The following is a 22,413-nucleotide window of genomic DNA, read 5'->3' on the forward strand; positions in this document are numbered from 1 at the left end:
CGGACACCGAACGCGGATTTCACCAGGAAGTCTGTGTTACTGTTCGGTTTCAGCTGCCCGAACACGGGATGTTTATTGCTCTGTCATGTGCACAACAGCGCTGCAAACACCGCTTCTGACCAGTGGTGAAACCATCCCCGCAGGTCAGACAGCCGCTGTTCCCATACTGTCAAAAGACAGCGTGAGCGCTCAGCTGTGATCGGAGGTATAAAGTTTACCTCCGGTCGCTGCTGTCAGCTGATGGGACAACTGCTCCCATCATCTGACACCTGCTGCAGCTAATAATATCGAGAGCAGGAGTGGCGGATGGGAGTATTCATCAGCCACTCCTGCGCCGTAAATAAATAATAAAAAAAAAACCCGGCATGAGTTCCCCTGTATTTTTGTTAACCAGCCAGACAAAACACACTGCTGGGGGCTGCAACCTTCAGCTGTCAGCTTCAGCAAGGCTAGTTATCAAGAATAGAGGGGTCCCCAAGCTGTATTTTGTAATTATTTAAATAAATAATTTTAAAAAATGGCGTGGGGACCCCCCATTTTTGACAACCAGCCTTGCTAAAGCAGACAGCTTGGGGCTAGTATTCTCAGTTTGGTAAGGGACAATGGATATTGGCCCCCCTTCCTAAAAATAGCAGCCCGCAGCTGCCCAGAAAAGGCACATCTATTAGATACACCAGTCCTGGTGCTTTGCCCATCTCTTCCCACTTGCCCTGTAGTGGTGGCAAGTGGGGTTCATATTTGTGGGGCTGATGTCACCTTTGTATAGTCAGGTGACATCAAGCCCACATCTTAGTAATGAAGAGACATCTATAAGACACCTATCCATTACTAATCCTACAGTTGTATTGTAAACAAAGATACAGCCAGAATAAAGTCCTTTATTAGAAAAACAAAACAGTTTTCCTTTTTTATTTAAAAATAACAAACACAGTTATACTCACCTAAAGCCTATTTCACCGAAGCCCTTGTTCTCCTGTAATAAAACTAAAATAAAAAAACTACAATATCCTTCACCTCTCCGTCGTTCTGTCCCATGCCGTAATCCATGTCTGGGGGAAAAACAGTTTTCAACCTGGACGGTGCAAAGGCTGAGAACCACTGGTGACTGAACTGCTGTGAGCACAGCCTCAGTGACTGGCGGTGATGTCATCAAGGTTATCTCCGGTCACTGAGGCTCCGTTCCCAGCTGGGTTGCACTGCCGTGACCTCAGTGAGATCCTCGCTAGCACCATGAGAAAAACTTATTTTTTTATCTAACTACTTCAATACTAAAGAGGCTTACCATATTCAGAAATCCCCTGTCCCCAGTCACAGTTTGTTTTAAAGTACCGTATGCTTTATTCAACTTCCCCGGATCCAACTCCGAGTTTCTGCTGCTTCTTTTGGCGTTTGTTATTGTCTGCAGCACTGCAGCCGATAAGTGAGATCAGCAGCACTGCCCATGCCCCTCAGAGCTGCTGTGTTCATTGATCGGCTGCAGCGCTGACGGTGTGATATTATGCAGGGAAGTGGAGCAGGGTCATCTGTGACATCACCTGTTGTGATTGGTGGATCCTGTGTTATCAGCTGTGTATAATGGTGTTGCCTGTCATTGTAATCCTGCCTCTGATGATAAGGAGCCTGCTGAAAACTGTTCCTGAAAGAACAGGAAATATGAGCTCTAGTGACACATGTAAAAATTTCAAGTTTACTAAAAAAAAATTTATGTAAAGGTTGTGATACGAAAAGAAACATTGTCAATTTTTTTCTAAAGCAAACTGTCATGCTTCTACCAGAAGCTAAATGGCAGGGAGGGAAAGCTATGCCACTAGAGAAAGATTAAAGGGGGGCACTCCTGACCCTACACTCCATAGCATACCTAGACGGATTCTTTCACCCCATGTGGCGATCACGTTCCTATCCCTGTCTTGCACTGAGACTACCCTGACGACAAAAACCTGATGTGTGAAAGTAGCCTAAGATAACTCAGGACAGAAAGCTTTAGAAGAAGAGCAGAACTGTTTAACCATAGCAATGGCAGATCAAGGGAAATGTGCACAGCTAACGGGAAAGCAAAGCAGATCCATCCAGTGCAGATACATGTGTAGCCAGACTCAGCGGTCTTTTGACTTCTGTATGTCGCAGTATCTCCATGACAAATACATGCAACACAAAAACCTCATTTAAACCATAGGTCATTTTGTAATGATAATTTTTCTCTAGATGGATAACAAAGTAAGCTGAAATAAATATTATTTGCCATTTAAGTTTATGAGAAAACACCAATAAAAACCCACCATACACAAATAATGATATTACTATATATAACATACACTCCCTGACAGAAGTCGCTTATCCATGTTATGTAAATAAAAGCTTATAACCTGACGTTAAATTCATCCATTGGTTGTATAAATTATTCTTTTGAAAGCTGAAACCCTCCGAAATGTGATTTAGGTTAAGAAAGTAAACTGGCATTAATGCAGAAATATTGATCAGTTAATGGACACAGAATGGTCAGATTTTGGCAAGACAAAAGTTTTGTCACCTAGTCATATAATGCACCCAATCCTAGTTTAAATCCTCACCTGTGCTCAGTAAATGATCGGGTAATTAGTATGTGTGTATAAAAAGAAACCCAGACCTTCACTTGAACTGCAACTTGAGCTCTGACAACATGCCAAACATCCACCCTGTGACCAAAGCCTGGATTATCAAGAGGCTGAAGACCAGATCCACTGCAGAGGTGGCTGGCACCTTTAATGTGTCTCAGCATCAAGTACAAAGAATTAAAAAAAGTTTTGAAGAGACTGGAGATGTATTTGATGTCAGCTCTTTCGGAACTCCTAAGGTGAACCCACAGAACCACGACAACAAACCTCCCAAGGGCGAGCTGGCTAGGTAGACCACCCCCAATACAGGGACCCAATTTATACGAAGGAATTTTAAGACGAATGAACCTGGAAGACAACCAGACCTTATCACCTGGCTGATATGACGGAGGATCCAGGCGTCTCTTATCGGCATGTCTCTTAATCCTGACCTGAGCCTGTTCAAGAGCAATTTTGGTCTCCTGCCAGACCCTGGAGAACTCCTCGGACAGAAGATCGGCCGCTGGCACACCCGAGACAGGAAGCATCGGCAGAGGAACTCCAGGATGTTGTCCATAATAAAGTTATGGCATACATATTACACACATGGGGCACACAAAATCTCATACATCAGAATTGATACCAGCACTAGTGTACCATGTGCGTATGCTAGGACCAAGAATAGGGACAACTGTAAAACAGAAAACCTAACACTCCACCGAGAAACACAGTCAATAGGTCCCATACAAAATAGCTTTATTAAATATATATTAAAAAACAACAACATGGAAGGAAAAGGTACATAGGGAAAAATGGGGCTGGTGAAAAACTGTACGACAATGCATAGTACACGTAGGGCTAGAAGGTACCACCCACCGCAACAACACACAGTATATTACTGATGTAGACCACACAAGGTGGATGAAAACATCTAAAAACACCCATACACTGGTCAAACTCCATGAGGCCGATACACAGTATATTAAGTATAGTGCAAGTGCACAGAAAAAATGCAATCACTGAATAACAGCCATTTACCACGGTGATACATGTTGCAGGGATATTACCTGATGTGCGTTGAACGGTGGGGGACCCTGAGCCCACCCCTTGACGCGCGTTTCGGAGCACAACAGGGCTCCTTCCTCAGGGGGTGTGTCAGACAGGTGCCAGCAGAATCTTTTTATGTGGCCATACCGGAAATCCCCATCAGCGCATAGCGCACCGCCCGCCTGTACCGCCAGCCAAAGCGCTGCTGCCATCCGGAACCGGAAACACGCGGGCCCCACGTGATCAGGCACCACATGACAGCAGACGCCGGCAATGACAGACCGCAGGTGGGCGCCTGCGCAGAAATGGGTCACAGCCGCCATTAGTATTAAGGGCAAACAAAAGGGCACACAAATAACTTACAGAAACTTCGAAAAACAGAGGGGGAAAGGGAGGCAAATGTCAGTCATAATACCAACCAGTCAAATACAGTATTACCGCATCGCCAGTGTCTCATCAGGTGTATCAAACCAATATATCATATATATACAGGGACAAATGTGTCCAGTGTATAAATACCCAAACACCTAGGGACGCATTAACTGGCAGCGGAACACCTCATAGCTGGATGAATACAGATCACACACATAAACATTAAATAGAACAAAGGAAATAAAGAAATAAAAATAAATATAAATATAAGCAAATGTACACTACAGAAAAATAATAAACAGTAATAAAAGATACATAAAAGTACAGCAACAAAAAACAAAAATAACAATACCTATATGCAACAAGAAAAACATATATAAATATATACATAAAAGTATACATATATGCCACAATACTAGTGCACAATACAAGTAATAATGTATAACAAGTGACCGTATACAACATGGTCATATGACCAACCCAAAACCACCATAATAAATTTAATATTACCCAAAAAAACTAAAACATTCAAAGCACTAATGACTAAAGTAGTGCCCAAAACAATATACCGTATATACTCGAGTATAAGCCGAGATTTTCAGCCCAAATTTTTGGGCTGAAAGTGCCCCTCTCGGCTTATACTCGAGTCACTGTCAGCGGCAGGGTCGGCAGATGAGGGGGAGAGAGGTCTGTCACATACTCACCTAGTCCCGGCGCTCCCCCTGCCCGCCCCCGGTCTTCGGTGCTGCAGCTCGTCCCCTGTTCAGCGGTCACGTGGGACCGCTCATTAAAGTTATGAATATGGACTCCACTCCCATAGGGGTGGAGCCGCATATTCATTCCTCTAATCAGCGGTAACGGTGACCGCTGACAGAGGAAGAGGCTGCGGCACCCGGAGACCAGCTGTCCGGGATAAGGAGCCAGGGACGCCGGGAGCAGGTGAGTATTACATATTCACCTGTCCACGTTCCACCCGCCGGGGCGCCGCTCCGTCTTCCCGTCCTCTTGCTCTGACTGTTCAGGTCAGAGGGCGCGATGACGTACTAGTGTGCGTGCCACCCTCTGCCTGAACAGTCATTGCAGAGAGATGCCGAGACGGGACGCTGAGGAGCTGCGGGCAGCAAGAGAGGTGAGTATGTCATTTTTTTTTTTAATTGCAGCAGCAGCATTATATATTGCACAGATTTATATGGAGCATCTATGGGGCCATAATGAACGGTGCAGAGCATTATATATGGCACAGCTTTCTATGGAGCATCTATGGGGCCATACTGAACGGTGCAGAGCATTCTATATGGCACAGCTTTATAAGGAGCATCTATGGGGCCATACTGAACGGTGCAGAGCATTATATATGGCACAGCTTTCTATGGAGCATCTATGGGGCCATAATGACCGGTGCAGAGCATTCTATATGGCACAGCTTTATGTGGAGCATCTATGGGGCCATACTGAACGGTGCAGAGCATTATAAATGGCACAGCTTTCTATGGAGCATCTATGGGGCCATAATGAACGGTGCAGAGCATTATATATGGCACAGCTTTATGTGGAGCATCTATGGGGCCATACTGAACGGTGCAGAGCATTATATATGGCACAGCTATATATGGAGCATCTATGGGGCCATACTGAATGGTGCAGAGCATTATATATGGCACAGCTTTCTGTGGAGCATCTATCGGGCCATAATGAACGGTGATCACTGATCAGATTTAGCAAATGAGGCCCGCTAATACTAGATAGCAGAAAATAGGAAGGAAACTGTGCGGTCAATAAAAAACCCTATTCAAAATATCCACGCAGAGATTGCTCGAGCCCCCGCACCAACTAACGGTGCGGGGGAAGCAACTCCGTACCCCAGAGCTTACCAGCAAAAAGAAATCACATGTTAGCAAGCTGGACTAGACTCATCATACACAGAAATCATATTGCAGGCAGATGAGCAAAACATATTCAAACAGAACTTAGCTTATCCTGAAGAGGCAGAAAACGAGATAATCAGGAGTAATCAGAATAGCACTGAATACATTGACAGCCGGCAACAAGTGGAAGTGAAGCAGAGCTAAATAGGAGCCTCCCTGGTGAATAACGAGGAAGCTGATCCAGCAGACCCGCAGGATAATAAACCAAACCACCAGGGGGAGCCAAAAAAACAAAGTCACACAATACCATCTGTGACCACAAGAGGGAGCCTGAAAACGGAGTTCACAACAACCATAATGAACAGTGCAGAGCATTATATATGGCACAGCTTTCTGTGGAGCATCTATGGGGCCATAATGAACGGTGCAGAGCATTATATATGGCACAGCTTTCTATGGAGCATCTATGGGGCCATACTGAACGGTGCAGAGCATTATATGTGGCACAGCTTTATGTGGAGCATCTATCGGGCCATAATGAACGGTGCAGAGCATTATATGTGGCACAGCTTTATGTGGAGCATATATGGGACCATAATGAACGGTGCAGAGCATTATATATGGCACAGCTTTATGTGGAGCATCTATGGGACCATAATGAATGGTGCAGAGCATTATATGTGGCACAGCTTTATATGGAGCATCTATGGGGCCATAATGAACGGTGCAGAGCATTATATATGGCACAGCTTTATGTGAAGCATCTATCGGGCCATAATGAACGGTGCAGAGCATTATATGTGGCACAGCTTTATGTGGAGCATCTATCGGGCCATAATGAACGGTGCAGAGCATTATATATGGCACAGCTTTTTTTGGAGCATCTATGGGACCATAATGAAAGGTGCAGAGCATTATATATGGCACAGCTTTATGTGGAGCATCTATGGGACCATAATGAACGGTGCAGAGCATTTTATGTGGCACAGCTTTATATGGAGCATCTATGGGGCCATAATGAATGGTATGGAGCATCTATTTTTATTTTTGAAATTCACCGGTAGCTGCTGCATTTTCCACCCTAGGCTTATACTCGAGTCAATAAGTTTTCCCAGTTTTTTGTGGCAAAATTAGGGGGGTCGGCTTATACTCGGGTCGTCTTATACTCGAGTATATACGGTACATGAAATAGGGCCAAGTAGAGAACGACATTCAACGAAGCTGATAGTCGTAGCATACGACATTCCAAATGTCCTTGATATTCCAGAATCAGCAAAGTATGACGTGCACCTACCTAGAACAAAGAATAATAAAACATAAGTAAAGACAATGTGCATGTCAATAGTACATTCCACTATAATGCCAGGTAATCACAGAAATGGGGCGAATGAAATATTCTCATTTAGTCCATGAGGGTGGATTGTCCGTAATGTCCAAATCCACTTGGACTCCAGCTGCGCTAGACGTTTCGAGAGATTCCCTCCCCTAACATTAATCTTTAACAGGTCAATGCCCTGTACTCTTAATAATTTATCGTCACAGTGATGGAATTCCCAGAAATAGCGCGGCAAGGTCTTAAGGGTGGATGCATCCGTGCAGGTGGCTGCCGCGCTGATACCCAATACGTGCTCCCGAATACGGACTTTAAGTTGCCGTGTGGTCAGCCCAACATAGATAAGACCACATGAGCAAGTGGCATAGTAGATCACGTATCGGGAAACACAAGAAATGCGTTGTCTGATGGTATATTGTTTCGTGCCATCTGAGTTGGAAAAGGAGGAACATCTTTCAACATTGGGACACGCGACACACCTACCGCACGGAGCACATCCACCCCCCGGCCGCATCGCATCCAAAAAAGTAGGCATAACCTGACCAGCGTAATGGCTACATGTCAATTGGTCACGGAGGTTTCTTGCATGTCTAAACGTAATAGAGGAATTATCAGGGAGAAATTTAACAATAATTGGGTCAGCTTTCAAAATAGGCCAGGCATTCTTAATAGCTGTACGTAGCCTACCATGTTGGGGATTATATGAGGTAATACATCTTGCCATGTTGTTAATGTTTGATTTTTTAGAAGCTCTACCATAAAGCAAGTTATTACGGTCAGAGTATTTGGCACGATGGTATGCCTTCTTCACACTCCGACCACTAGATAGGAACCGATGTTTCAACTCCTCTGCCCGAACCTCAAAATCAGCATCATTTGAGCAAATCTGGCGAAGGCGGAGGAATTGACCCACCGGAATGGCCTGAACCATATGGCGCGGATGGCACGACGAGGCGTGAAGCAAGGTGTTAGTTGCCGTTTGTTTTCGGAAGATGTCTGTCTGAATAAGGCCAGATCCATCCTTGTAGATAGTAACATCGAGAAAATCAATTTTCTCGGCATCCCACACCAGGGTTAGACGTATGTTAAGATCGTTACTGTTAAGGGAGGATATAAATAAACGATGAAGAAGGGGGATTTGGACGAAGAGTCATTGATATGGTTATTGTACGTGAACTCGGCCCACGGAAGCAAATCAGACCAGTTATTATGATGACTGTTGGAAAAATGACGGAGATAAGTCATTAGAATTTGGTTAGTGCGCTCAGCTTGTCCGTTGGACTGTGGATGGTAAGCAGTAGAGAAATCCAAAGTAACATTCATCAGCTTGCATACAGCGCCAGAATCGAGAGGTGAACTGGACTCCTCTATCAGAGACTATGTGTAGAGGAAAACCGTGAATCCGGAAGATATGGGCTATGAAGATTCTTTGCCAACTCTGGAACGGAAGGTAAACCAGGCAAAGGGACAAAATGAGCCATCTTGGAAAATCGATCCACGACTACAAAAATGACCGAATGTCCAGAAGAGTGAGGAAGATCCGGAATAAAATCCATGGCGATGTGTTGCCAGGGAGCTGAAGGAACTGGAAGCGGATGTAAGAGACCGGAGGGTAAATGTCTAGGAACCTTGTTCCTTGCACAAGAAGAGGCGACAAAAACTACGGACGTCTTGTAGAAGAGATGGCCACCAATAATAGCGTGTGATGAGAGCGAGTGTCTTCTTGTACCCTACATGGCCTGCTAATTTGGAGGCATGACCCCAACGTAGAACTCGAGACCTCTTGTTAGCCTGGACGAAGGTCTTACCTGGAGGTAAAGAAGACATGCTGATCGGAGCTACAAGAATGATCTTGCTGGGATCCATGATATGTGAAGGCTCTTCTTCTACATCGGATGCAAGAAAAGATCTGGACAAGGCATCAGCTTTAAAGTTTTTGTTGCCAGGACGGAAATGTAATTCAAAGTCAAAGCGGGCAAAGAATAACGACCATCTGGCCTGCCGGGGATTTAGTCTCTGCGCAGAACGGATGTATTCCAGATTCTTGTGGTCAGTATAGATCTTGAAAGGGTGAACAGCTCCCTCCAGTAAATACCGCCACTCCTCCAGCGCCAACTTGATGGCCAATAGTTCTTTGTCACCAATGGCGTAGTTTCTCTCTGAGACGGAGAAGATTTTGGAAAAGAAACCACAAGTAGCCAATTGTCCAGAAAATGATCTCTGGGATAGTACCGCGCCAGTGCCAATGGCAGAAGCATCTACCTCAAGGATGAAAGGCTTGTTGACCTCAGGACGACAAAGTACAGGAGCGGAAGCAAAGGCTTGCTTAAGAGACCGAAATGCTTCTTCAGCTTCCGAAGTCCAGATGTGAGGATTGGACCCTTTGCGAGTCAAGGTAGAAATTGAGGAGACCAGAGTAGAGAAATGTGGAATAAACTGCCGGTAGTAGTTTGCGAACCCGAGAAAGCGTTAAATTGCCTTTACCCCTTGAGGACATGGCCAGTTAAGAACAGCAGACACTTTATCCGGATCCATCCGTAAACCTGAGTCAGAGATGACATAGCCGAGAAACGGTAATGAAGATTGTTCAAAGACACACTTCTCAAATTTGGCATGAAGATGATTCTGTATAAGACGAGATAGGACTTGGCAGACATCTCTCCTGTGGGAAGCAAGATCCGAGGCACAAGAATGTCGTCTAAATACACCACCACGCAGGTGTAGAGTAGATCCCAGAAGACATCCTTCACGAATTCCTGGAACACCGCTGGAGCCTTACACAGGCCGAAAGGCATTACAAGATACTCATAGTGGCCGTCTCAGGTATTAAAGGCAGTTTTCCACTCGTCTCCAGAACGAATACGGATTAGGTTGTAAGCTCCGCGAAGGTCTAATTTTGTGAAAATTTGTACTCCCCAAAGGCAATCGAACAGTTCTGGAATAAGAGGTAGAGGATACTTGTTTTTGATCGTGAGATTGTTGAGGCCTCGGTAGTCAATACATGGACGGAGGGATCCATCCTTGTTCTTTACGAAGAAAAAAACAGCACCAGCAGGAGAGGAGGACTTGCAAATAAAGCCTTTTGCCAAATCCTCCTGGACATATTCAGTCATGGCCTGGGTCTCGGTTAGAGACAATGGATAGATACGACCCCGGGGTGGAGTGGAGCCAGGTACAAGATCGATTGGGCAGTCGTACGGCCGATGTGGAGGCAGGATCTCTGCTTCTTTCTTGTCGAAGATATCCAAGAAAGACAAGTATGAGGAAGGAAAACTGGTGGGCACAGAACTTGGACGGGGTGGTTTTCGTGGCTGAACAGGAAGCAGGCAGTTACTCTGACAGAAGAGTCCCCAGTGCAGGATTTCACCAGACCGCCAGTCAAGACAAGGCTCATGAGTCCTCAACCAAGGAAGACCGAGCAAAATAGTATGGGAGAAGGAGGGCAGCACATAGAAGACGATCTTCTCCCGATGCAGGATTCCAATTTGGAGTTCCAACTCTTCTGTAACCAAGGTAACGGACTCCTGCAAAGGTTGACCATCGACCGACGCAATCTGTCGAGGAGTCTCCAAGGATCTGACCGGAATCCGCAACCTCCTAACTGCCTCGAGTTGGATGAAATTCCCGGCCGCCCCGGAATCTATGTAAGCAAAATCAGAAAAACGCTTATTACCCAGATGCAAAAGAACAGAAAGAGTGAGGGGTTGAGAGGGTTCAGGGATACCTAGGGAGACCTCTCTTACCTGTCCTAGGTTGAGGCATTTCCCGGCCTCAAAGGACAGGAACGCAAAAGATGAGCCGCACTGCCACAATAGAAACAGAGACCTTGAGCCAGTCTCTCCTTCCGGCACTGTTCCGCCGGTTTGAGACGATCTACCTGCATGGGCTCTGGGACAGAAACACCAGAAGTCGTCACAGGAGACGGACGGGAAGGACACAGAGTAGCCGAAGGAAGACGAGGAACTCTCCTTTCCCTAGCGGATTCTCGGGTACGCTCTTGGAAGCGTAAATCTATGCGGGTTGCCAGGGATATTAGATCTTCCAAGGTAGTAGGAGTATCCCAACCCGCCAATTCGTCCTTAATTCGAGACGAGAGACCTCGCCAAAAGGGTCCCACCAATGCCTCGTTGTTCCATCCTAACTCAGATAAAAGTGTGCAAAACTGAATGGCGTGTTGACCCACAGACAAAGAACCCTGATGAAGGTTAAAAAGAGACTCGGTGGTAGAGGCCAAACGACCCGGTTCGTCGAATACTTTACGAAAAGTATCTAAAAAGATGGATAATTGAGAGACAAGAGGGTCACCTCGCTCCCAGAGGGGGTTTACCCAAGCTACAGCCTCTCCCTCTAAGTGGGAAATTACAAAGGCTACCTTTGCTCGATCAGTAGGGTACTTCTTAGGGAGCAACTCAAAATGGAGTTGGCACTGGTTCAGAAACCCCCTACATAATTTTGGATCCCCACTGTAACAAGGTGGTTTAGCCAGGCGAGGCGGTGGGTGAGGGATCGGGGACTGAGAGGAAACAGGAGCGGGAGACTGGAGGACACGAAGGCGATCATCTACGGAAGCCATAAAATTAAGGATGTGAGTTTGGGTGTCACGCTGCTGAGCAAGCTCCTGTTGGAGCTGTGGAGCACTCCCAGGGTCGGAGGCCTGCAGAGACGAGAGACGGGACTCCATGGATTTTAAGAAGGACATGATCCTAGACTGGTTCTCTCGGAGAAACAGTAGTTCCTTTTGGGTTGGAGACGGAGTACCAGCGGGGTCCATGGCCTGATTGTACTGTCAGCTCTTTCGGAACTCCTAAGGTGAACCCACAGAACCACGACAACAAACCTCCCAAGGGTGAGCTGGCCAGGTAGACCACCCCCAATACAGGAGGCAGGCCCGAGGGAGACTAGTGCCGCAGAAGCTGATACCCGGGGACAGGAAGTAGGAGCGGAAAAGACGCAGAACTGGCTAAAACGGAGACACAGGACTGACTGGCAATGACCGAGACAAAGAATAGGCAGGGTATGGCGGACACCCAGGACAGACTGGATATGGCAGGAACACAGGACAGGCAGCGTATGGCGGAAACACAAGACAGGCAGGTTATGGCGGGAACACTGGACAGGCAGGGTATGGCAGAAACACTGGACAGGCAGGGTATGGTGGAAACACTGGACAGGCAGGGTATGGTGGAAACACAGGGCAGGCAGGGTATGGTGGAAACACAGGGCAGGCAGGGTATGGTGGAAACACAGGGCAGGCAGGGCACAGCAGAAACACAGGACAGGCAAGGCACGATGAACGCACAGGACAGAGCAAGGAACAGCGAACACACAGGACAAAGCAAGGCACGGCAAACGCACAGGACAGAGCAAGACACAGAGGGACCTGGGTCAAATGAGGACAAATGACAATCAGGCATGGAGCAGAGGAAGGAGTTACCTTAAGTAGGAGAGACACAGAAGGACTTCCGGGTCAGGGTCCTCCAGGGTCAGAGAGAGGAGGAAGGGAGCGTCAGTAGAGCAGAGGAAGGAAGTGCGCGTGCGCGGATGGAGTTGGAGAGAGGAGTGTGCACGTGCACCCGATGGGAGCCAGGGGCCGGCGGCGAGACTGGAGGAGAATAGACGTGAAGGCGTGCGCACACCGCAGGAGAGCGCCGGGTCGGGTAAGTATGGAGGCGAACAGGGGGCGGAGCGGCAGGCGGGGCGGCAGGAGCGGCAGCGCTGAGTGGCGCTGTGACATTTGACAAGCCCAGGTCCAGCAGACCCCGCAACACAACTGCTCAGGTGGAACAATTGTTGGTTAGAAAATCCAAAGCAAGCCCCTCTTACATTACAGCAGAGCTCCAACAGGCCTGGTCACCTCAAGTCCCTGTGTCAACTAGAACAGTTTGTAGGATTCTGTCTCAAAATGGCCTCCATGGTCGAATCAGTGCCAAGAAGCCAGCACTAAACAAAAGGCAAATAAAAAACCGTGTGGCATTTGCAAAGTCCCACAGCCTGCTAAGCAGATGGACACTGGAAAAGTGGCAGAAGATGGATTTCTCTGATGAATCTTCAGTAGAATTACACCACAGCCACCGCAAATACCGCAGGAGACCTACTGGAGCCATATGGATCCAAAATACACCCAGAAACAGATAAATTTGGTGGTGGAAAGATCATGGTCAGGAGTTACATTCAGTATGGGGTGTGCGAAACATTTGCAAAGTGGAAGACAATATCAATAGCCTAAAATATCAAGAAGTATTAGCTACCTCTTATAATCCAAATCATAAAAGGGGTCAAATTCTGCAGCAGGATGGTGCTCCATCTCATACATCTATCTCTATAACAAGGTTCCTCCAGGCAAAAAAGATCAAGGTGCTCAAGGACTGGCCAGCCCAGTCACCAGACATGAACATCATTGAGCATGTTTGGGGTAGGATGAAAGAGGAAGCTTGGAAGACAAAACCAAAGAATCTAGATGAAATCTGGGAGGCATGTAAGACTGCATTCTTTGCTATTCCTGAAGACTTCATTAATAGATTGTATGAATCACTGTTGAACCGCATGGATGCAGTCCTTCAAGCTCATGGAAGTCACACAAAATATTAAATATGACTCTAACAGCTCCACAACTTCATTCACCAATGTTATGCAACATATATTTGTATTTTAAGTTATTTATTTGTTTGAATATCACATTACTTTCTGTGGGCGACAAAACTTTTGTCTTGCCAAAATCTGACCACTCTGTGTCCATTAACTGATCAATATTTCTGAATTGATAACAATTTATTTTCTTAACCTAAACCACATTTCGGAGGGTTTCAGCTTTCAAAAGAATAATTTATACAACCAATGGATGAATTTAACGTCAGGTTATAAGCTTTTATTTACATAACATGGATAAGCGACATGTCTTCTGTCAGGGAGTGTATATATTGTTATTATTTTTATCTCTACAATATAATCTCAGCGCTGCAGTTCAGATCAGCGGAGTTTTTATTGCGCAATGTCACCTGACTGGCTATACCGAGACTCCACTTTCTGGCCTCAGAAGGACTTCTTGTTAATATGATTGTTTTTCTTAATCTCTAGCATATAACCTTACAGGGGTGTGATGGAGATTTCCTGATGACCTCGCAGCACAATTGTCCTTATCTTACAAATGGAACAATTCATCTTTAAACAAATCAACCTAAAGTGAAGTTTGTTTCAGAAGGGCAAGAAAACAAATCTGTAAATAAACTAATGTCAATTGTCAGACAGCTCCTGTTAATACAAGAGAACCAGAGCGACATACGGAGACCTGATATTCCCCTGAGAATCCAGAAGTATCTAAAGACAAAGTTTTCAAATATATAAAAAAAGTCATGAAAAACAGAAACAACTCGTATCATCTTTACATTTCCAATCAGTTATATTTTATTATGATTTTCAGTATCATACTGTATGTTCTTATGATATAGCAAAATATTCAGTCTTCTAAGACGAGTCTTCTGGAATGATGTGATCAAGGCCTTGTGTTTGCATTCACATAGCGGCCAGTCATAGACATTGACTCCCACCTTAGCCTAGTGATGTCACCATCGTGATGTTCAACCAATGATGACATCATATGATGAACATAAAAAAAAATAATATTTTATCCAATGGATAGGACGTGGGTACTGTCATTAAATAACATCTGTATTGACATGATGCCTGTTACACATACGAGGCCAAAAAGGGGTCTGGTGATTGTCTGGTTCTCTAACATTTTAAACACTATGGAGGGGAATTCATTCTGTTCTCCTGTCTTAATTCAGAGTCTGCAGAAGTGAAAAAAGCACCAAATTAATTGTGCCGTGCACTTTTTAATGAATTTGGCGCATCTTCTGCTGCCTTTGCCAGAGTCAGAAAATGTACACCATTCATGGACTATCACACATTTCCGCAAAAATAAATGCTTCTTCTGTGACATAATGATAGTGAATCTTTCGGTCTGCGCTAGACCACATCCCCTCCCACTATGCTCTATCCACTTTTCAAAAGGTTGGCAGAGTTGACATAACATTTTTTTGTGTGTGTAACTATGTATTACATCAAAATTTGTGACTTTTCTACGTCAACTTTCTGATGAAAAATTGCTTGAGGAATCCCCTCTTAGACCATTCCTCTTAAATACCAAGGTATACTAATACATTTTAATGATCAACTTAATATCTTTGACCATTATGAGTAATATGTTATAGCAGAGTGCTGAGAGAAGGCTGACACCACCCAGGGTTCCCCCTTGTTTATAGGGAATTAGGTCATCAGGTGTTTGCTACCCCATCTGAGAGCAGCATAATGGAGAAGCAGACTACTTGCTTTTGATAAAATCACTATTTTAGCTGCTGTAGATCTCATAGTTCTCTGAATGTTGAGCTCTGTAAAACCCCACCCACATCACTGATTGGCTGCTTTCTGCCTATGCACAGTGTACCCTGAATGCTTCCAATTAGTGGTAGAGATGGGGTTGTACAGAGCTCATGAATATGGAGGTCTACCTGGCAGTAGGTTTACTAGTCCGATTGCAGACTTGAAGCCCAAGTATGTGTGCGTGTGTATATATATATATATATATATATATATAAGTAGTAGCTGAAGAGCCCGGCGTTGCCCGGGCATAGTAACTAACTGTGGTTAGTTCTAACAAATTATAATGATTATATTCATTATACACACAACCGAGCTCAATGTGATTTTAGTGTCATTTTCTCCAAAACGTTCCAGAAATAGAGCGACTGTGTGCAGACCCCTCTCCTGTACTACTCATTGCAAGTCAAAAGGGGGCGCTGCTGTGTATTACTCGGTATTTTTCTGCCTGCCCAGGTACATATGACGTGGACGTCCCTTGCCATGACCTCTCCCTGCCTCGTACCTGAGCGCGCACCTACTACCCGGCTCCCCGCCCTCCTCCAGCCTCATTATTACCTCTTCCTCCCCGTCACTGAAAGAGCTGGTGGTACGGAGCTGGGCGCCGAGGATGCCGGCCGAAGTGAGTGCTGCGGACTCTCCTTACAGAAGTGCAGCCATTGGGGATAATAGGCAGCCTGTGAGAGATACAGAAGCCGTGTTACCCCCTCCTCAGCACCGTGTGCCCCTCCTCAGCACTGTGTGCCCCCCTCCTCAGCACTGTGTGCCCCCCTCCTCAGTACTGTGTGATCTCCCTCCTCAGCACTCTGTGCCCCCCTCCTCAGGACTGTGACTCCCCTCCTCAGCACTGTGTGACCCCCCTCCTCAGCACTGTGTGCCCCCCTCCTCAGTACTGTGTGGCCCCCCTCCTCAGCACTGTGTGCCCCCCCTCCTCAGCACTGTGTGCCCCCCTCCTCAGCACTGTGTGCTGAGTGAGTGAATGTGGCTATGCGGAGTGGGCGGGGCTTGATACATACACACACACATACATACACTCAGCTTTATATATATACATATATACACAGGGTCGGACTTGCCCAAAGGAGGATTCTCCGTTGGGCTCAGGCACTGACATCTGCTGGAACAGTGAACATAAGTCACGTGTGCCAGTGATTTGCATACTAACCTCTCTTCCCGGTGATCTAACTAGGAGGAGTGGCGACATAAAAAGCCATCAGGGCGCAACAGCACTCTTTTACTTACAAACTGTGAGCCGCAGTCTGCAGCGGGCGAGCGTTTCATCACTGTCATCAGTGACACATGCATTGCTGTTGTCTAAAGGTACCTTCACACTAAACGATATCGCTAGCGATCCGTGACGTTGCAGCGTCCTGGCTAGCGATATCGTTTAGTTTGACACGCAGCAGCGATCAGGATCCTGCTGTGATGTCGCTGGTCGCTGAATAAAGTTCAGAACTTTATTTGGTCGTCAGATCGGCGTGTATCGTCAGGTTTGACACCAAAAGCAATGATACCAGCGATGTTTTACGCTGGTAACCAGGGTAAATATTGGGTTACTAAGCGCAGGGCCGTGCTTAGTAACCCGATGTTTACCCTGGTTACCAGCGTAAAAGTAAAAAAACCAAACAGTACATACTCACCTGCGCGTCCCCTGCCGTCCGCTTCCTGCTCTGACTGAGCGCCGGCCCTAAAGTGAAAGTAAAAGCACAGCGGTGACGTCACCGCTCTGCTGTTAGGGCCGGCGCTCACACAGTGTAGGAAGCGGATGCCGGGGGACGAGCAGGTGAGTATGTACTGTTTGTTTTTTTAACTTTTACGATGGTAACCAGGGTAAACATCGGGTTACTAAGCGCGGCCCTGCGCTTAGTAACCCGATGTTTACCCTGGTTACCCGGGGACCTCGGCATCGTTGGTCGCTGGAGAGCGGTCTGTGTGACAGCTCTCCAGCGATCAAACAGCGACGCTGCAGCGATCGGCATCGTTGTCGCTATCGCTGCAGCGTCACTTAATGTGAAGGTACCTTAACTCTGGCAGGAGCCACGATTAGGATTTCCTCCCAGCGTGTACTTCACTACTCCTCGCAGCTCCTCCCAGAGTTAGACAACCGCGAGAGCAGTGCGCGCGTCACTGATGACAGTCTGGCGCTGTATATATACAGTATATCTATATATATAATCGTCTAAGGGGCACTTTCATCTGTTTGTCTGTCTGTCTGTCACGGAAATCCCACGTCGCTGATTGGTCGCCTTTCTCGCTGCTCCTCGCGACGCTTCGGTCCATGCATTGCGGTCTCGTGAGATGATGACATAGCGGTCTCGCGAGACCGCTACATCATCATCTCGCGAGACCGCAATGCATTCTTGGGACCGGAGAGTCGCGAGGAGCATCGGTAAACGCCTGGGATGGATCCGGGGGCCGAGGGAAGGTGAGTATATAACTATTTTTTATTTTAATTATTTTTTTAACAGGGAAATGGTGCCCACATTGCTATATACTACGTGGGCTGTGTTAGATACTGCATGGGCTGTGTTATATACTATGTCTCTGTGCTATATACTACATGGCTGTGGTATATATTACGTGGCTGGGCAATATACTACATCGCTGTGCTCTATACTACGTGGCCTGTGTTATATACTGCATGGGCTGTGTTATATACTACGTGGCTGTGCTATATACTACGTGGCTGTGCAATATATTACGTGGGTGGGCAATATACTATGTGGGCTGTATTATATACTGCATGGGCTGTGTTTTATACTACGTGGGCTGTGTTATATACTACGTCTCTGTGCTATATACTACGTGGCTGTGGTATATATTATGTGGCTGGGCAATATACTACATCGCTGTGCTCTATACTACGTGGCCTGTGTTATATACTGCATGGGCTGTGTTATATACTATGTCTCTGTCCTATATACTATGTGGCTGTGCTATATACTATGTGGCTGTGCAATATATTACGTGGCTGTGCAATATATTACATGGCTGTGCAATATATTACGCAGCTGGGCAATATACTACGCGTCTGCTATATACTATGGGGGCTGTGCTATATACTACGTGGCTGGGCAATATACTACGTGGGCTGTGCTATATACTACGTGGGCTGTATTATATACTACGTGGGCTGTGTTATATACTACGTGGGCTGTGTTATATACTACGTGGGCTGTGTTATATACTACGTGGGCTGTATGGTACTTGGCTGTGCTATATTTCCCTGCTGCATCTGTGCATCATGAATCGTGGTATGTGTTAAAGAGGGGGGCCCACTGAGACTCTTTCGCCCCTGGGCCCTCAAAAACCTGGAGCATGCCCTGGCTTCACTGATTGTTCGCGGCCGGGCGTGACCAATCAGCGTCAGGCGCAGTCCGGCCGTGAATTGGCACGGAATTTGAACCACGCTTCGCTAATTGGTCGCACCCGGCCGGCCGAATCCTGTGTATAAATTGCATTATTCTGAAAACTTCATAAATAAACTACATACATATTCTAGAATACCAGATGCGTTAGAATCGGGGCACCATATAATATATATATATATATATATATATATATATATATATATATATATATATATATGCACAATACAGACCAAAAGTTTGGACACACCATCTCATTTAAAGATTGTTCTGTATTTTCATGACTATGAAAATTGTACATTCACACTGAAGGCATCAAAACTATGAATTAACACATGTGGAATTATATACGTAACAAAAAAGTGTGAAACAACTGAAATTATGTCTTATATTCTAGGTTCTTCAAAGTAGCCACCTTTTGCTTTGATGACTGCTTTGCACACTCTTGGCATTCTCTTGATGAGCTTCAAGAGGTAGTCACCGGGAATGGTCTTCCAACAATCTTGAAGGAGTTCCCAGATATGCTTAGCACTTGTTGGCCCTTTTGCCTTCACTCTGCGGTCCAGCTCACCCCAAACCATCTTGATTGGGTTCAGGTCTGGTGACTGTGGAGGCCAGGTCATCTCTCGTAGCACCCCATCACTCTCCTTCTTAGTCAAATAGCCCCTACACAGCCTGGAGGTGTGTTTGGGGTCATTGTCCTGTTGAAAAATAAAAGATGGTCCAACTAAACGCAAACCGGATGGTATAGCATGCTGCTGCAAGATGCTGTGGTAGCCATGCTGGTTCAGTATGCCTTCAATTTTGAATAAATCCCCAACAGTGTCACCAGCAAAGCACCATCACACCTCCTCCTGCATGCTTCATGGTGGGAACCAGGCATGTAGAGTCCATTTGTTCACCTTTTCTGTGTCGCACAAAGACACGGTGGTTGGAACCAAAGATCTCACATTTGGACTCATCAGACCAAAGCACAGATTTCCACTGGTCTAATGTCCATTCCTTGTGTTCTTTAGCCCAAATAAGTCTCTTCTGCTTGTTGCCTTAGCAGTGGTTTCCTAGCAGCTATTTTACCATGAAGGCCTGCTGCACAAAGTCTCCTCTTAACAGTTGTTGTAGAGATGTGTCTGTTGCTAGACCTCTGTGTGGCATTGACCTGGTCTCTAATCTGAGCTGCTGTTAACCTGCGATTTCTGAGGCTGGTGACTCAGATAAACTTATCCTCAGAAGCAGAGGTGACTCTTGGTCTTCCTTTCCTGGGGCGGTCCTCATGTGAGCCAGTTTCTTTGTAGCGCTTGATGGTTTTTGCTACTGCACTTGGGGACACTTACAAAGTTTTCCCAATTTTTCGGACTGACTTATCTTCATTTCTTAAAGTAATGATGGCCACTCGTTTTTCTTTACTTAGCTGCTTTTTTCTTGCTATAACACAAATTCTAACAGTCTATTCAGTAGGACTATCAGCTGTGTATCCACCAGACTTCTGCACAACACAACTGATGGTCCCAACCCCATTTATAAGGCAAGAAATCCCACTTATTAAACCTGATAGGGCACACCTGTGAAGTGAAAACCATTCCCGGTGACTACCTCTTGAAGCTAATCAAGAGAATGCCAAGAATGTGCAAAGCAGTCATCAAAGCAAAAGTTGGCTACTTTGAAGAACTTAGAATATAAGACATAATTTCAGTTGTTTCACACTTTTTTGTTAAGTATAAAATTCCACATGTGTTAATTCATACTTTTGATGCCTTCAGTGTGAATGTACAATTTTCATAGTCATGAAAATACTGAAAAATCTTTAAATGAGAAAGTGTGTCTAAACTTTTGGTCTGTACTGTATATACACTGCATTCTCTTTTAAAACATGTGCACAGAATAGATACCCATTAAAAATGCAAGCTCTCAATGTCTTGATTAGTGGTCCCTTGGCAGAGCACTTAGGCTGTTATCAGCTGCACAGTCTCCACAGACCATGTGCCAGACATGTGGGAGTAGAGGTCGTATTTTGTAGAGAAAGCGCAGCTTATTATCTTCCACATACTGGTACAGATGAATCTGAAGTTGTTCAAGTAAATGTCTAAAAGCTAAATTAATAACAGAATGTTCTCATCTTAAGTACATGGACAAAAATAAAATCTCAGGGTCTGAATCGTGGTGACCATGTATACATGGCGAAACGACAAGGGAAATTATAAAAATAGAGGTACTAATAGGGGTCATTTGTAGTCCAGGCCCCCCAATAATCATGCATCCTTTTACATACTGATATAGATTGTGATCTCAGACCAAAACACGACTCTATGGGGGGCCTGATACCCTTTGGCACTGCTCAGAGCTTTCTGTTACTGGTATCTGATACAATATTACTGGATATGGTGCCAAAAAAAGAATAATAAGTCATATCCAGTGCAAAAGAAACAAAGCAGAAAGAACCTATATAAATGTAGTATTGTCGCGATCTTATCAACCTGCAGGATAAAGATAACATGACAATTATACCTAAACATGAACGGTGCTTAGAAAAAATAAATAAAATATAGAATTGCTGGTTTTTTTTGCCTATTTTTGACCTCCAAAAAGTATAATAAAAAGTTATCAAAGTTTATCTGCATCACAAAATGGCACCAACGAAAACTAAAGCTTGTCACACAATTATGGCCCTCAGAAAATGGCAATGCAAAAACACATGCTTTTTTCAGTCTATCTAAGAAATAAATAAATTAATAGAAAGGTGATATTGCCATAATCGCGCTCACCTCCAATATAAGGCCGCGTTCACACGTTCAGTATTTGACCAGTTTTTTACATCAGTATTTGTAAGCCAAAACCAGGAGTGGGTGGTAATAACAGAAGTGGTGCATATGTTTCTATTATACTTTTCCTCTAACTGTTCACTCCTGATTTTGGCTTAAAAATATTGATGTAAAATACTGATCAAATACTGAACATGTGAACATGGCCTAAAGATAAGCTCTGGAGGCAGATTATCAGGGAGATCAGTGTCCATAGATCTTAATAGCTCATTTACATATTAAGAAAAATGTGGATTTCTCTGCAGAAATTGTTTTGCATATTTTTCAACTGTCTATGACCTGCCTGCCATGTAGACAGCTTGGTGGGTAAAGGGGTTTGTGTGATCCTACCAAAAGATACCCTTTAACTAATCTGCATTAAATTGCTGGTGACTTGGCTGGGTCAGCGCCATAAGCAAATACAAGCCCCTAGAAGCATAACAGAAAGAATAATAGGTTCATGCCAGTAGGAGTCAGCGTGGCAGAAGGAAGGAGAGCTCTGGTGTTTAACATAAAGTGTATGCATCTTAGCTAGCTAGCAGTGGGGGTGAGTAGCACTAGCTGCATATGGTGCACCACTCCAGGGCTATAGGGGGCCACAAAGTGGCAAAAAGGAAGCTTCACCCTGTAATGATGTTGATTTAGATTGTCGCAGGTAAGGGAGACCATTCCACCTGTAAAAGAAGG

This window comes from Ranitomeya variabilis, chromosome 2 (genome assembly GCF_051348905.1).
Source record: "Ranitomeya variabilis isolate aRanVar5 chromosome 2, aRanVar5.hap1, whole genome shotgun sequence".
Lineage (NCBI taxonomy): Eukaryota > Metazoa > Chordata > Amphibia > Anura > Dendrobatidae > Ranitomeya > Ranitomeya variabilis.